The 16,260-nt window shown below is 55.3% G+C and overlaps 1 long non-coding RNA gene across 1 annotated transcript; it reads left to right on the top strand.

Annotated features, from left to right (window-relative positions):
* Positions 1–6,460: 6,460 nt before the first annotated feature.
* On the top strand, positions 6,461–13,514 carry LOC309635963. The gene is made up of 3 exons (XR_014249127.1): positions 6,461–6,482; positions 10,710–10,825; positions 13,502–13,514. It is a non-coding gene; the product is annotated as an uncharacterized lncRNA (long non-coding RNA).
* The last annotated feature ends 2,746 nt before the right edge of the window (positions 13,515–16,260 follow it).

Raw genomic sequence — 16,260 nt, 5'->3', positions numbered from 1 at the left:
TTGTTGCTTCATCACCTTCCCTGGGAAGGTAGCTCTGGGGATGGGGGTGGGGGTGGATGTGTGTGTGCCTGAGGGTGTGAAGGCACGGAGGGCTATGAAGGTGCACGGGAGTGTCTGAAGGGGTGTATGTGTGGATGCAGGGGGTGTGGGTACATGGAGGTGGGTGTGGGTGTGTGCAGAGTCGGGTGTGGAAGCCATGAGGGAATTTGCATATTGCTCAGTGTGTGTGTGATGAAGAACAAGACTGTGGGTCCACCCCCTGCTAAGCTGAGCAAGAACCAGGCCTGCGATAGGGTGTTCGTGTTAAGAATCAGCCCCTGCATCCCCGGAGGTGTCAGAGCTACAGAGCCTGCCAGCCGGGCCACACAGCAAATGGCAGGAAGGGAGGACTTGCTCCCACCCCCACGCGGACACCAAGGCTCAGGGAGAGGCAGTGGTTTACGCAAGGTCAGTGGTGAGGTCAGCACAGGGTCTGAGCTTCCTGGCTCCTTCCTGGGGCCATCTGCTGCCACCCCGCCTCTGCTGAGCGCCAGGCCACACGGAGGGCTGAAGCCCAACTATGGTGAGCTTCGGGGCCCCAGCCCAGCCCCACTGAGGACTGACACCTGAATGGCAGCTCCGTTTCTCCGAAGGGGCCTGGGGGCCTCCACACTCTAGGTCTGCCCTCCAGCTGTGAAGAGCAGACGTGAACAGGGGGAGTCTCCCACCTCAGCCCACCCCAGTCTCCACCCCCTCCACCTCCGCCTTGCAGGGAGCAGGCAAGCCGGGGCAGGAGGAAGCAGGCAGGGTGACAGACAGCGGCCAGGGGCCTGGCTGGGGACAGCCTGACAGACAGCTAGGGCAGACAACACCCAGGAATCTGGTGGAGGGCAGGTCCCTCGTCCCTCTGCCCACCTGCCAGAGAAAGAGGAACAGAAAGAGTCTTTCCTGATTTTAGCTCTGAGAGTCCCACATCCTTGGAAATCCCTTAGTCTTGGGCAAACCAAGTTGATCACCCACCTCTAGCTTCCTGGCAGACCCTTTCAGTGTATGCCGGGGCCAGGCTGGAACCAAAGGGGGTGAGGAAGAGTCTTAGAGGCCATCCAGCTTAATTTCCTTGCCCCTCAGCTCATTCTTACAGCCTCTGCTTGAATGCCCCCAGCTCTGGGGAGCTCACCACATCAGGCAGCTTGTTTGTTATGGAGCATCTCTGATGTGCTGGATAAAACAGAGGGGCCTAGAAGGCACTGGCTGGAGAAGATGTGACCCAGATGCCCCCCGGGGTGGGGGTGAGCTCAGCCTCAAGGGTCTGAAGGGTGGTGACCTAGGAAGAAGGAGCAGGCATGTGTATTCTCGGTGCTTTGGGGATGGGGTTGAGGCAGGGGAAGGGGAGGGGGAGAAACTGCCACAGAAAGGCACCTGCCAGCCTCTTATCCAAAGATCTTTCTAGCACCCCACCAGGCTTCACCTGCCAGCCTGTCACACTCCTGCCTGAGCCCTAGACCGAGACAGCCCTCTCCCTCCTGCCTTGCATTCCTGGTCTCCTCCAGGCTGCCGTAAACCTGTCTTGTAGAAATCGATGGAAGGCCTGGCCACAAAAGACTTCTTGGGCCTCCTCTCGGGTCGCATGTGGGTCCTGGAGAAAGCGGGAGGGGGCAAGATGCTGGCACTCAGCTGCTCCGTAAATCTATCGAAGATATTTTTTTTATCACTTCCCGACATTCCTCTGTAAAAGCCACTCAGCTGCGTTTACAAATTATAGAATTCATTTGATGTCAGGGACCTGGCTAATGGCCTGAGCAAATCCAGCAGGAGCAGGTGGGGGCCCTCCCAGTGCTGCTCCTGTCTGGCTGTGCAACCCTTGGCGACCGAGTCACCGCGTCTTAGCCTCCGCCTCTCTGTAAAATGGGGATGCAGAGGGCTGTGAGGATTAGTGAGATCACAGACCCACGTGCCCAGCTCAAGGCCTGGCAAGAGTGAGCCCTCAGTAAAGAATGGTGGTGATGACCTGCATTGGAGCCTGTTTGGAGCCAAGGGTTGGGAAAGGGCAACGGGTGCAGAGCCCAAGGCCTGGGGTTCCCTGCCCCCAACCTGTACCTCCCTGCCAGGCAGGACCTCCTGTATCTCAGGGCACCCTCTGGAAGCAACAGGTCTTATGCTTACAGAGGGATTATCATCTTCCTCCCCACTACCCCTCCACCTCTTCTTCCTCCTCTTGTCACACTGCAAGGTTTAGGTCCTCTCCCCTGTAGAATCGTTGAGCCTTCCCACATCAAGACTGTTCTAGCCCTTAGAAGTTCAAACCCTGCATGAACTGATTGGTTGAGGTTTCCTGGATCCTAGGTTAAGAAGGATTCTGAGGCTGCTTCCAGTTGATTAGTGATGTCTGCCTTGCCCCTTGGAGACTGTGGGGTAGCCCCAAGAATGGCCTCATGCCTTGCCATCCTTTCAAGTTCCAACCACCTTATCCTGTAGATGAAGAAGCTGATATTCCAGAAGGGGAAGACTTAGGACTGGAGAGTTGAGAAAGGGGGGGCGTACTATTTCTTAAGCACCCGCTGTGTGCTACATGCCAGCCTCTATGTCCACACACCACCACACTGGACCCTCCCAGCAACCCCAGCCATTTGACAAAAGCCCTGAGGTTACAGCAGTCGCCCAGCAAGCTGGTGGCATCACGGCTTCCAGGAGCCATCGTACCGGATCCCAGGGTCTCAAAGAGACAACCAAGATCGGATCCTCGGAGCAGAGAGGGCTGGAGGTGCGGGATACAGGTGGAATGGTGCAGCAGCAGCCTGCAGGAGCTCACAGTGAGGGGATGAATCATCTCGGGGTGAAAGCTTCCTCTGGCAGGAGTCTCTTCTCTATCATTTGAGAGGTGAAACAGAGTAAATTTTTGGTAGTACTGGAAACACCAATCGTCCTCTGATTTGAGCAATACTGGGAACTTTTCTGAGAGCTTTCACATCTGTGACATAGTTCAAGCTGCTGGCAGGCCCTGGAAAGGCGGACGACGGTGGCTCAGCCTGTCCCATTTCATAAAGGCAGAAAGAGAGGCTCAGGGAGGTGATGTGACCCCACATCCCTAGCTCCAGGCCTAGCACATGGTGCCATCGGCCTCCTCCCTCTGGCTGGGAAAGCTGGGACCAGGAATTTCCAGGGACGTTTTCCCACGCTTCTTAGCTTAGCTTCTGCAGTAAGGCAGTCACTGTCTCTCCCCCTTTCCTCTCTCCTCCTCCTCCTCCTCTTTCATCCTGACCTACTCTGTGCGGGCACTGTACCAGCGGCGTTACACACACAGCATCTCACTTCATCCCACAAGAGCCACTTGGGGGGGGGGGCATGCTCTCATTAGCTCCACTGTACAGATGAGGAAACTGAGGCCCAGAGCACTTGAGGCTTCAATGCCAAGACTGTGACTGCAAAAGTTTGCTCTTCCAGCTACAAGCCTCTGCTGCCTTCAGCTTTCCTGCCCCGCCACCCCGTATCAAGTGAATTCTGGCCAAATTTTGGCACAGAAACACCCACGGGGAAAAGAAAGTCCTCACTCAGTTTCCTCAGCTGAAAATGGGCATGATGATAAAAGCACCTCCCTCCTTGGGTCATTGAACAAAATGAGATCAGGGATATGAAACCGAACCTGACACAAATAAGCAACTTTATTATTGTATCGGCCTTGCTGCCGCTGCTTCTGCTGTATTGATATAACACAAGACGACAAAAAGGTCTTGAGAACCTCAACCATGCTGTATCCAAGGCAGGGACCAAGGGGGCTGGGCTGCTGCCAAGAGGATTTGGGAGAATCAGGGCTCAGGAGAGGCACAAAGATAAAGGACTGTTGAGGTTTTCCATTTTTAGGCAGGATTTTGTGGGAGTGAAGCATGCGAGGGTGGCTCGGGGCTGGGACCAGACCAGGGCTGGATTCCAAGCATCTCCGGGCAGTCCCAAGTGGTCCTGTCTCTGAGCTGTGACCAGACCAGCCCCCCCAGGACCCCGTCTCCCTGCACTGTCATATCCTTGGTTTGTGAACCCAGCCAATCCTCAGGCTTCTATCAAGCGCCTTTGCAGCACCTCCTTCTGAGCAGGAGTGGCGCAGGGAAAGGCCTGCAATAGAACAAATGACCAGGTCTAGTCCCAGCTGGGCTGGGTTTCAGGTCAGCTCCCTCACTTCCCGGCAAGGACCCAGCATACAGCGCGCCCACCGTAAAGATTCTGATGAATGCATGCATGCATGCATGAATGGGTGAATGAGTGAATGAAGCACCCTGGCCTCTCTGTTCCTTCATCTATAAAATGGGGCAGTAACAACTATGCCACAAGGTTGTTATAAAGTCCAGAAACGATACACATATAACGCTCCCCACAGCGGGCTCGCTGAGTGCCCGATAAGCAGGAGCTATCTTTATAAGGAGAGACCTTTGCCCTCCCAGAGATTACGAGCTAATTGCCTCTCCATGGTCAGCCTTCACCCCCAACTTTTGAATGAACCACAGGTCAGCCCAGAGCCCCTGAAACTCAATCACTGTCTAATAAAATCCAGGGACTTTGTGTGCATACACAAAACACACACACACACACACACACACACACACACACACACACACTATTGGGAGCTGATGTTACAGAAAATCAGGATGGCCTGGATTTGAAAAATTCTGCATACATTTCTGAGTTTCGTTTCAGAAAATGAAGTCATCATGTGTGACACTAATCAATATAAATATAAATGTCCACCAGCCTGGCCAGCCTGCACTGTGAAGGAGGTCACAGTGGTGGCAGCCCCCAGAGCGTGCCAGCTCACCGTCTCCACCTGCAGCCCCACCTCACCCCAGGAAGAGCTGGGGAGGCTGGGAAGGGAAGGGGGCTCTCCCGTGTGCTCATGCCCCGGCCACACCTGTGGCCCCACGAGAAAGGAGCTGGGGTGTCAGATCTGATCCCTTCTTGGGGCCAGCCTGGCTGGTTCTCAGCATCACAGAGACCTCTGTGTTCTGGGCAGACGTGGACTAGGGATGCTTCTGTCCCCAGGTCTGGGCCATGCTGCATCACCAGGGACCCGAAGCAGCCCCTCTTGGGAACTCTATGTCTCCAAATCCCTTCAGGGAACCCGCACCCTTCCCTCAACTCGTCTTCTCCTTTGGCAAACTTTCATCATGGGTCTGCCCTGTGCCAGGCAGAGGGGTCCAGGAGCGAACCAATCGCTACGGTCCTGCCCTATGAGGCCCACAGCCCCAAAAGGGAGCCTGCCCCACCAGGTCCCTGCCCAAATCAACTCCAGTGCTGCCCAGGCCTCTGGGGGCGTGCACAGTACGCAGGAGGTAAACCCGGCCTCATCTGGGTGATCTGTGGCATGAGATGGGTGGATGACCCCAGGAGACATGGGGGCGGAGATGTGCAGGAACAGCCTGTGCAAAGGCCTGGAGGTGGACGAGTACGGAAGGAAAGTCATGTGCTAGGGGCAGGGGCGGCATCCCACCCCGGGTTCCCAGCTCCCCAGGTCCCCTCACCCCATCCCTGACCACCACATCCACACGTGGAATTTCTTCTTCACACGTGCACCCCCCCCCCCCCCCCGCCTTGCAGATCAACTCCTGCCACCAGTGCCTGGGGCTGCTCCCAGTCCAGCACCCAGCCGGTGTGGTGTGATTTCGAGTCCGGGTTTAGACCCACCTGGAAGCTCCACATGAGACTTCCTGGGCTCCCACCTGCCCCCAGGCACACAGCAGCCACAGGCCAAGGGAGCCTGCCATCCGTGCCAGCACCTGTGACTCCAAGCAACTTTGCACAAACGGTGGCATCTCCAAAGCCATGACACTTGTGGTGTGACTAGCAACTCACTGAACTTGGCAGTGGACTAGGGCTAGGATGGGAAGAGTCTGTCGAGAGCTGAGTCTCAGCACCTCATAATTCACCCCCAGAAGAGATGAGACAGGCACTTGAGGCCTAGGAGTTAGAGCCTGGGGGCCAGGGCAAGGCAGGTTATGCTCCAGGCCCAAGCTCTTTGCAGCCTGACCCGAGGCCCCATCGCCACCTCCTCCAGGCAGGCCGCCCTCTTCTCTCCATGCCCCTGGGTGCCCTTATCCCCATTAGAGGCTGAACCAAGGACTTCATTCATCCTCAGGGGCCTGGGAACATGGACTGAGACCACTCTGCCCCAAGGAAGCTGGCCCAGGGAGAGTCATGGTGAGCAATTCAAGATGAGTCCAGGGCCACTACCTCCAGTAACAATCCTGCCTCTCACTAGAAAAGAAAGCCTTGCTTCTCTGGTTTGAGAGACAGAGACAGAGAAAGATAGGGAAGGGGGGACGTGGAGGCAAAGAGACGAAGAGAGAAATAAGTGTAGTGTCATCACTCACTACTTGTCTGTGTCCCTAAAAGGCCTCTCATCCATCTTGCCCTGCACGGCACCCAGAAGAGACAGCGACCCACTGCAGGGCCAGTGAATGTTTGTTAAATGAAGGAAGGAGAAAAGTCACCAAGCAAAGGATGAAGAGTAAGAGGAAAAGGTAAGCCGCAGGTCGAGAGAGGAGCTCAGTCAGTCTCTCTGTCCCTTGCTTTCCTTTGTATTTTGTTGGTGAGGGTAGCGGGTGATGTGTGACAGGCCTGGCCTTTCTAACCCAGGACGTCAGGCGTCCCTGGTGAAAGGGGAAGCCCGATGCTGAGTTCCTTTCTCTCCTACTTCCCACCCACCCAGGCTACCCCAGCACTCACAACCCCAGCCAAAACTCTGCCCAGCCAGGGGGCCACACCCACTTGCTCCTCTCCCTGGCCTGGACAGCAGAGGGTCCCCAGGCACCGAGGAAGCCAGGGCAGCACGTGGCCCAGTCCTCTGGGTGGCTCTACGCCACCGTGTGCCGACAAAAAGAAAGCGTCCATGTGTGCGTGTATGACTTATGGCTTTAATCTCCCTGATAGAAGGCCTTTAAAGATTATTTCAGGGATGAAAAAAAATAATCCTGGGTAATGAATCACGGCCTTAAGAAGCTGATAAGCAGCAAGGAAGCTGGCGGGGCCTGAGTTCCTGATTTAATTAAAGTCTTACAGATACTCCCTGAAACAAAATCCATTGTAGCCATCAAGGTGATAAAAAGACTGCAGGTTCCTTTAAACTAACTTACCTGCCTCATGAATCTTCTTCCTGGTGAGGAGGGCTGATGAGGACAGCTCTCCAGGCGCCAGGCTGCGTCACTGCAGATGGCCTAGTCTAGGGCCTGCTGGGGACTCCTGGGGGACAGAAGGTGCCTCATGCAGCCCGAGAGCTAGAGCAGATCAGAGACTGGAGGACACAGGGCAACACGCTCAGTCGGGAGCAGGACACTGTGTGGCCTTGGGTCACTCACTGCCCCTCTCTGGGACTCAGTTTCCACATCTACCATCATGGGAGCAGGAGATGAGGCTGGTCTCCAGGAGGCATCCCTGAGCTGGCCTTCTGAGTCCTGAGCCCCTTGTTCCCCGGGGAGGTGAGGAGAGATAGATGATGTCTCCACGTGGAAGGCCCCTCCTCTGGACCTGTCCACAGAACGGGCCTCCCTCAGCCCTTGTTTCCCCTTTCCCTTCCCTGCTCTTCCTGGTCCCACTCATGCGCACGACTACCTGGTAAAGGTGCAATTGCCAACACTCCGAGCCACCCCAGCCCTCTGAACACCCCAGTCCAGTGAGGGGGCAAGTGGAGTGTATGTGTCCAGCCAGAATGGTGGGCACAGCCCTCAGAGCAGGCAGGAATGGTGGATGCCATCTGGCTCCACCACCAGGCTCTGCAAAGGCTCCAGAGAGAAGCAAAGTGGGCTGGAACTAGAAAGACAGAAATAGAGCCCATGAGAATGTGAGGACAGTGGCTGGCTGTCTCTGTGTCCTCAGAGCCTAGCCAGTCCTCAGGGAGTGAATCAGAAATGTGGGTGGATGGGTGGATGGGTGGACAGATAGATGGAGAAGCATCCAGGGGAAGGTGACTGTGACCTGAAGCTGGGCCTGGCCCACCTTGTGTCAGCTCCCTCTCTGACAGCCCTCAGCCCTGTGCTCAGTGCGGATGTGTGAATGACTGGGCTTGTCCCGCAGGATGGCTGGTGCCACAGGGCCAGGGTTGCCAGACAAATTTGAATTTCAGATTAATGATGAATAATTATTAGCATAATTATGTCCCAAATAGTGTATTTATTTGCTACATCTGGCAACCCTACACAAGTTGTCCCTTGCTCCCTGTGCCTGGCACAGAGCCGTCCCAGAGAGAGGCTCCCACATGGGCAGTGTGGCCAGTGAGTTTCTCATTCATGGCCTCCCCTCTGGGCCCCAAGGCCCCCGAGGCCTCTGTCTGGACTGGAGCTGGTGGGTGGGTAAGGAGAGAAGATTCCACCAAAAAACAGCGGGCTGGGATGAGGCGGCACTGAGCCTGGTCCCCTCAGGGGGAAAGTCGCCTGGCCCAGGCTTGGGGCTGCAGGTGGGGCTCCTGGGAGCTGGCTGCCACCTAGCGGCCAGTGTCAGAATTGCAGGCCATGGTGTCCAGAGAAGATGAGGCAGGTCAAGACCCAAGTAAAACGGCCTCTTTCCACAAGGTTAGGATGATTACTCACCTGACAGAAAAGGAAACTGAAGCCCAAGGTCACCCCAAAACCTAAATCCGTGTTCAGACCCCAGCGTGGACATAACCTAGTCTCCACCTCCAGGTCCGCCCCTCTCCTATTCGTAGCCACTAAGTGACCCCCAAGGCCTGCCCTGTCATATCCGTCTCCTGCTCATGAACCTTAAATGGCTCCCAATGGAATGAAGCAACCCCTGTCTGTGCTGACATCCAGAGCCCTCTACAACGCAGCCCAAACATCATTTCCCGGACTTTCTCTCTGCCTTTCCAAACCCTCCTGTGCTCTGCCTCCCCCCAGCCCTCCTCTCCCTCCTTCCCCCCAGGAGGCCTATGACCTCGAGCTCAGAAGTCATTGTGTCACCTCCCCTTCAAAGCTGAGGCTGTGTTTTCTGGAGGAAGAGAGGATAGGGAGAGGTGAAGGGAAAGACTTGGGGGGGGGAGCACAGGGAGGCAGCCCGAGGACGGAGGAGCGGGCCCAGAGGTGGGGTGCATGCTATGAGCCGAGACTGGAGGGTCAGGCAGGGGTAAGACCCTGTTGACCTCACAGGCCTCTGGAGGTTGTCAGGATTTTATCCGGAGGGCCACCAGGAGCCCCTCTTCTGTGGGAGCTGGGGGTGAGGGTGGGCAGGCCCTCCCTTCAGGACCCTGGACTCCTCCATACAGGATTGCCCACCCATCCCTAACTCTGGCCAAACAGGGGGAATGAGGGGTGAATGAGACACCAGAAACGGAAACACTAGGTCAGGCTGGTGATTCTGGTGCAAAAAGTCCCACCCATAAAGGCAAGGCTCGGACGGCCCGCCTCTCCACGATCCCCAGGTGCTGCTCTGTCCTGCACAGCTGGTGGGTGTAGAGACCCCTGTGCCAGCCCCGGCCAGCCCAGACAACACGGGAGAAGGGCCTTTGCTGTGGCCTTGATAGAAGTGCTGGCCTTCCCAGAGGCAGGGGAAGGATTGAAGGATCTCAGCCTGGAGTGGACACAACTCTCACATGGACCAGAGTGTTTCCAGACCCATCCATCCTAGGAAGTGATCTGGGGTTGCCAGGAGGGCACCCAGTGAGTGAGCGAGCAGTTTTCAAGGGGGCCATGTGAGGCAAGGCTTCCTGGAAGAGGGGGTGAGGAGAGAGTCTTGCACGTAGAGGGAGTGGCAGAAGCAAGGCTGGAGTGGGTTCAGGAATTGCAAGTTGCAGGCGGACCGGGGCGGCATCTGCCTGGCGTGCACAGCACCCACCCTCAGGAGGGGCTCAGGAACTAGATACTAAAGGACGGATGGAATGAGTGGATTTGATTGGAGGAAGGTGGGAAGGACAGATGTGCCCAATGGCGAAGATGGCTGAGGGGTGTCCCTAACTCAGGGTACGGGTAGCACTTTGAGGTCAGCACTGGCCTTCTCAGTGGCATCGGGGGCAATGATGCTGCTGTCGCTGGATCTGGCCAGCACGATGTGGCGGCACCCACAGGGCACACACGCTGGAGGGAATCCTCTCCCAGCAGGCCCAGCAGAGCCCCAAGAAAGCAGGCCCTCAGTCTGGAGCAGAAGGGAAGCTACCAAGAGAGCGGACACAGTAGCTCTTGCCTCGGTGCCCCGGGGGAGGCAGAGGAAGTTGGACCAAGGGCAGAGGGAGGTCACGTGGACAGGGATTCTGAGAGGTGCCACAGAGTCTAGGAAGAACTGGCCTCAAAGCTAGGGGCACCTGGGACTCCGTCCTGACTCTTCGCCTCCCAGAGCCTCAGTTGCCTCATCTGTCAACTGGAGAGATGATCCTCCATCCCCCAAAACCACGGGTGGCCAGGGGTGATGTTGGCTGACACAGAGCTGTGCCTGAATGCCAGGCCTCCTTGAGGGTATGGTTCCTGGTGAGGCTGGGGTTGGAGTCAAGTCTTAAATGAGGTCCCCGCCTTCCTTCTGCAGGAAGAGTCAGGAAGGGCAGAGAGCCCTCCTCTTGTCTGTCCTCCTCCCCAGAGCCCACAATGGCCCCTTTGTCCCTCACCCGCCCAGCCCAGTCCTGCCTGCCCCACACAGGAGCTGGCTGGGCTTCCCCCTCACCCCCGAGCCCAGGAGGAGGCTGGCTCTGGTCCTCCTGAGGCTCCTTGAGGTGACTGCTCCCAACGGAGCTCCAAGTTCATTGTTAACCTCTGGTTGTTCTCATTTATCAGAAGGAAAACTGAGGGCCTCTCTCCCACCACTGAAAAATAGGAGGGCATAGGGACTAGAGCTCTGTTGCTTGTCCTTGTCTCCAGGAGAGGAATGCGGACTCCCCCAGGCCCTGCACGTTAGTCTGCAATAAGTCCCCGGGGTAGCCCAGAACCTACAGGTTATGTCAGAATACATGTGTCAGCCCAGGCTAGCCTAGAACTCACTCACAGCTTAGCCCAGACTCACCTATTAACCCAGAACACACACATTAGCCAGGGTTAGCCCAGACACACATGGTAGCCCAGAGTACTTGGGTTGGCTTGGAACACCCGCTAGCCCAGGATAGCCCAGAATCAGGGTCAGTTCAGGACACACACATTAGCCCAGGTAAGTCCATAACATGTAGGTTTCCTTGGCACACCCAGGACAGATGAAAACGAATAGAATGGTTCAAAACAATGATTTTCAAAAAAATTTTTTAAACCTTCCTTCAAATGAAATCTCACCCAGAACCCAGTGTAAAGAACAGATAACCTGGAGCTGCGTGTGGGAGGGGGATGGGGCCCAGGCAGTGGTGTGCTGGTAAAGGTGCAACTCAGCATCCAGGGAACCACTCTGCCTTGTACCACGTGTCGATTTCCACGGTGTCAGTACTACCGTCGTGGCCGATTTCAGGGCACCAACCTCTAGGCACTGACTGGGGAGCTGGGGAGAGATGCTGATAATCGTCTCCACAAGCCAGGTGACCAGCGGCAGCACCGCAGCGGCCCGCTCGGCCTCCCAGACTCCCCATGACCCCGAGGCTCTCCATTCAGGGACGCCCAGCGCCAAGACACAGAGGTCGCCCCACGTGTGTGGGTTTACTAGGTAGCCTCAGGCTTCCGAAACCTGAGCAGAACTCAGAAAAATGCCTCCTGGCCCCTGGCAAGCGTGGGGCAGGTGGGAAGTGGAGTCAGTGGGGAAGTCTGGCCCCCAGAATTTCCCATGTGACATGGATCAAGTCCTGTCTGCCCTCTGGGTCTCGGTCTCCCCATCTGTACAATGAGACTGTGACCTCCAAGGGGCCCCACCCTGACTCTGACTCTGGAAGTCAGCCGAGCTCGCCTCTGCCACTTCCCACCTCCGCCCCCTCCCCAGGCCTGGCACCTGGCTCTCGGCGGGCAGCACCCGCATTGATTCACTGTCCCTCAGCCCCGAGCACACCTGTCCTCAGCCAGGCGGCATCCGAGGGAGCGTGCGGACTGATCACACGGGGCATGAGTCCTCCTTTGTCAGAGCTGAGTCCTACACGTGGGGCGGGTGGCAGCCCCTCACAGTGCCCGGCCCCATCGACAGGTGATGCCCCAAGCAGCAACAGAAGGGGGCTCCTCACAGGCACCCACGGGGCTGGAGGAGCCCAATCTATGCTTTTATATTTTAATTAAAAAATTTTTTGATGATGAAATGTTCTGAACAATCAACAAAGGACATTTAGCCACCACCTGGATCTAACTGATGTTAATATCCCGCCAGGTTGCCCCCACCAGGACAGGCCTCTGCTGCCTCTGAGCGTGCTCAGTGCCCCTCTCCCAGGGCCCCTCCCTTCTCACGTGACTGCAGCGGGGCGGGGGTGCCTGACCTCTCCCCTCCCAGGTAGAGGCTCCCCTAGGGCAGGAGTGGCTTCTCGGTGCATCTGCATTGTGCTCCTGTCACACGCTCATCTGGCATCTCATCTACCCTTATAACCACCCGGTGACACACAGGGGATGAAAGATTTTTTCTCCCCATTTCACAGAAGAGGAAGCTGAGGCATAGAGATTAAGAGATTTACCTGAGAGCACATAGCATATTGGCAGCAGGTCAGCACTAGACCTAGGTCTGTCCCTGAAACAAATGTTCTCTTCCTCAACATTCCCTTGGCTACCCCTCCTGTTCCCCTCCCCTCAGGGCTTCCAAGAGGGGCTCTCATAACCATGCTGTGTCAATAGGTATAAACTGGGACCGTTGCAGGCAAACTGGGCTATGCCTCCATCCTACCTTTGAAAACCTACTACAAGAGTTGATTGAGAACCAGCATCGTGTGAGGTATAGGGCAGCTGTGACAAAGAAGACACCATCCTGCCCCAGAGATGCACACAGAAGCTAGGTGCCCCTCAGCATACATTTATTGTCTCCAATGGGCTACGTGCTCTGATGCATACAAAACACAGGGGATATTAACTATGGAGCAGGGAGCAAGAAGGGCCAACTTCCTCGAGGAGGTGGAGTTTGATTTAGGTCTTGAAAAGCAAGCCCCAGTGAGGCGGAGAAGAAGGGGAGATTCCACCTGTCAGAGGGCACCCCATGTTCAAAGGCTCAGTGGTGGCAAGGTGAGGGGTTCTTAGAGGACAGGAAGTGAGTGATGAAGATAGAAAAGCACATTTCCTGTGCATATAACCAATAGATTAATCAAATCCAGAATTTTAAAAGGAACAAAGAAAAATATCTCCACATCAAGAAAAAAACAGACAACCCAATAAAAAACACTGGCAAAAGACTTAGTGTACAAAAAACGATCTCTGGCTATCCAATAAGCATGTGAAAAGTTTTCAACCTCATCAATCATTAGGGAAATGCAAATTAAAGCTGCAATTAGATGCCATCATTCTCCCACCAAAATGGCTAAAATTAAAAAGGAATGATAACTCCCAGGGTTGACAAGAATGTGGAGCTACCAGAAGGCTCATACATTGCTGGTGGGAGTGTTAATTGGTTCAACCCCTTGGGAAACTGTTTGGCAGTACTTACTGAAACTAAACACATGCCTGTGTGATGATCTAACTTCCACTCACAGGTATTTACCCAAGAGAAATGAAAGCCAATGACCGCCATGGATGTGCACAAAAATGGTCATCACAGCCAAAATCTGAAAACAACTCTAATGTCCATCTACTGGAGAGCAGAGAAATAATTGATGACATGCCCATTCAATGAAATACTACACAGCAATGACAAAGAACTAATTCCTGATACAGGCAACTGTGTGCCTGGATCTCACAGACGATGCTGAATGAAAGGCAGACAGAATGACAATATGCTATGTGCTTCCATTTAAACAAAGCTCAAGGATAGATGAAATTAACTTTGGGAATTAAAGTCTGAATACTGGTTACCTCCAGGGAGATTATTGACTGGAAAAGGGGCACAGAGAACCTGCTGGGCTGTTGGAATTTTTCTGTATCTCAATCGATGGGACATTTGTATGGTGTATACACATGCAGAAATCCACCGAACTACACATTTAAGATTTGAGCACTTTATACTAAGAAATACTCCAAAAAAATGCTCTTTTTTAATCTTTCCAGATGAAGATGGAGAATGGAGTGGAGAGGGCAGGGGAGAGCCAGGACAACCACTTGGGAGGCTTTTGTGACACCCCAGGTGAGAGAGAATGAGCAAACCAGCAGGAAACAGATGGCAGGTGTGGGCTTAGGCAGTCATGCTGCAAGAGGCCAGAGGAAGAAGTCAGTGTTGTGGGCAGGTGGGGGAGGCTTCTGGAAAGAGAAAAAGGACAAGTAGGCAGAGGCAAGGATTCCTTGGGGCACTGAAGCATTTCAACACGCCAAGGTGTCATCTAGAATGGGCACCCCCTCCTATCCCATCCCAGCTCTCTGAGCAGTCTCTGGCGGCGTGGGGTGGTTTGAGCTCCCTGCCCCTGGAGGAGCTCAACAAGAATAGCCAGCCCCATTTGTTGAGCCTTCTGATGTCCACAGAAGGCCCTATGCCGAGGGCTTTACAGGAGCTCTCTCATCAAGCCTGTGAAGGGTGCCTTGTTCTTCCTATTTTACAGACGTGCGCTGAGGCTGGGAGAATTGAGTGGTGGCTCCAGGACCCCAATCTGTTAGCCTACCCTGTTAACCATCATGACACACCAGAGGTAGATGACAGCTTTTCAGGGACAACTTGGCAGGGAGGGTTACAGCATGGTGGAACCAGTTGGGCACAAGTGAGCTGGGAGAATGGGGCTTGGGAATTTGTACCTTCTCAGGGCTTCCCAGGAGTCCTGGGCATGTCCAAGTTGGGGAATGGGCAGGTTGGATGACCGTGGCAGTAACTCTGAACCCAGGTGGGGAGCAGAGGGAGCCTTGGAAGGTGCCGGGCACTGTCCTCAGCCCTCAATCCCACAATGGCCCTCTGAGGTGAGAACTGTTATTCCCATTTTACAGATGAGGAGATGGAAGCTCAGGGTGGTCAGCCAGGGAATGGCAAAGCCCCCAGCCCTGCAGTCCCCAAGCCTGGCCTGTCACGCTCGACTCTACACCTCCCCCTGGGTCCTGGGCACTGGAGAGTTTGGTATTGCCCAGTGGATGGGGCAGAGATGACCAATTCTGAGGGACTCAGAGAATGAGCAAGGGAGGAGAGAGAAAGAATCAGAGACACAGAGAAACTGAGAAAGCTATAGAGAGAGGCAGAGCGGGTGGGGTGGCAGAAGGTGTCAGGGTGGGAGACGGAACAGATGTTCGCCAGCAGCTGTGAACTCATGACACAGACGCTGCTGACACAGGCTTGTGGGGCAGGTGCCTGTGCCCGCCTGCCCTCCTGCACCCGCTTGGTGCCCACCTTGTTCTTGGTGGCTAGGGCTATACACGGGGGGAGGGTCAGCAGAGTCCAGGCTGGATTCTCCCTGGGAGACTGCCACCCAGACTGTGTGACCTTGGGCTTCAGTGTTCTTATCTGGGCAATGGGCCTGAAGGACCCTGCCAGATCCATCAGGCTCTGAGCTACCAAGGCTTTTCCCCTGCACACAGTCCCACTCCTGCAAAGATGCCACTCTGCAGAGCCCCACCCCTTGCCCAGCCTCCTGGCTCCCTGTGGGAAGTGTGGCCAACTTGGGCCACAAGGGTCTCCATCTTCCTCTCCAAAGGACAGGACCAAAGGCTGCCTGCAGCATCTCTGTCCCCCAGGGGTCCTTCCTGTTCCCCTGACGCAGACCTTTTCTTCCAGCTCTGGGGAGGAGGGAGGTGTCTTGTGACTGACTGGAGGGGCTGATGTGGCAATAGGGTGGGGAGGATGCCACGGGAAACATCCATCAACATCATTGTCACCCCTCCTAAAACTGGCTGGGCTCAAACCAAGAAGTTTTGCCACTTAAGAGCTGTGTGGCCTGAGGCAGGTAACTCAACCTCTCTTGAGTTGCTCATCTCTAAGTTAGGGATGAGGTTGCCCACTTTCCAAAGCTGGAATGAGGACTGGCTGACCCTGGAAGTGTGCGAATCCCCCAGCCCAGTGCCTAGCACTCGTGGCGTAAGAACAGCTCCCTGGGCACAAGAGGAAGGACGACCAAGGAGTTAGAAGTGACCTCAGATAATGCTGACTCCAAACTTTACTTACATCCCGAAAGATGGAGGCCCGGAGAAGGCAGCTGGGAGGAAGGCCACACGGTCCCCCTGGCCAGTGCTCCCTGGTCAGGGAGGGGTGGGGAGCGTGCAGGTCATTTAAAGTCACTCCTGCCTCTTCTGCAGACACAGCAAATGCCCGCTCCACGATGGCATCTGGAGATGCCAGGCAAGGCTGGGCACGGGGAGCACGCTACAGGCCTCTGGAACTATGGCT

This window comes from Balaenoptera borealis (assembly GCF_965194805.1).
Source record: "Balaenoptera borealis genome assembly, chromosome: 10".
Taxonomy (NCBI): Eukaryota; Metazoa; Chordata; class Mammalia; order Artiodactyla; family Balaenopteridae; genus Balaenoptera; species Balaenoptera borealis.
This window is presented reverse-complemented; position numbering and strand designations above follow the sequence as displayed.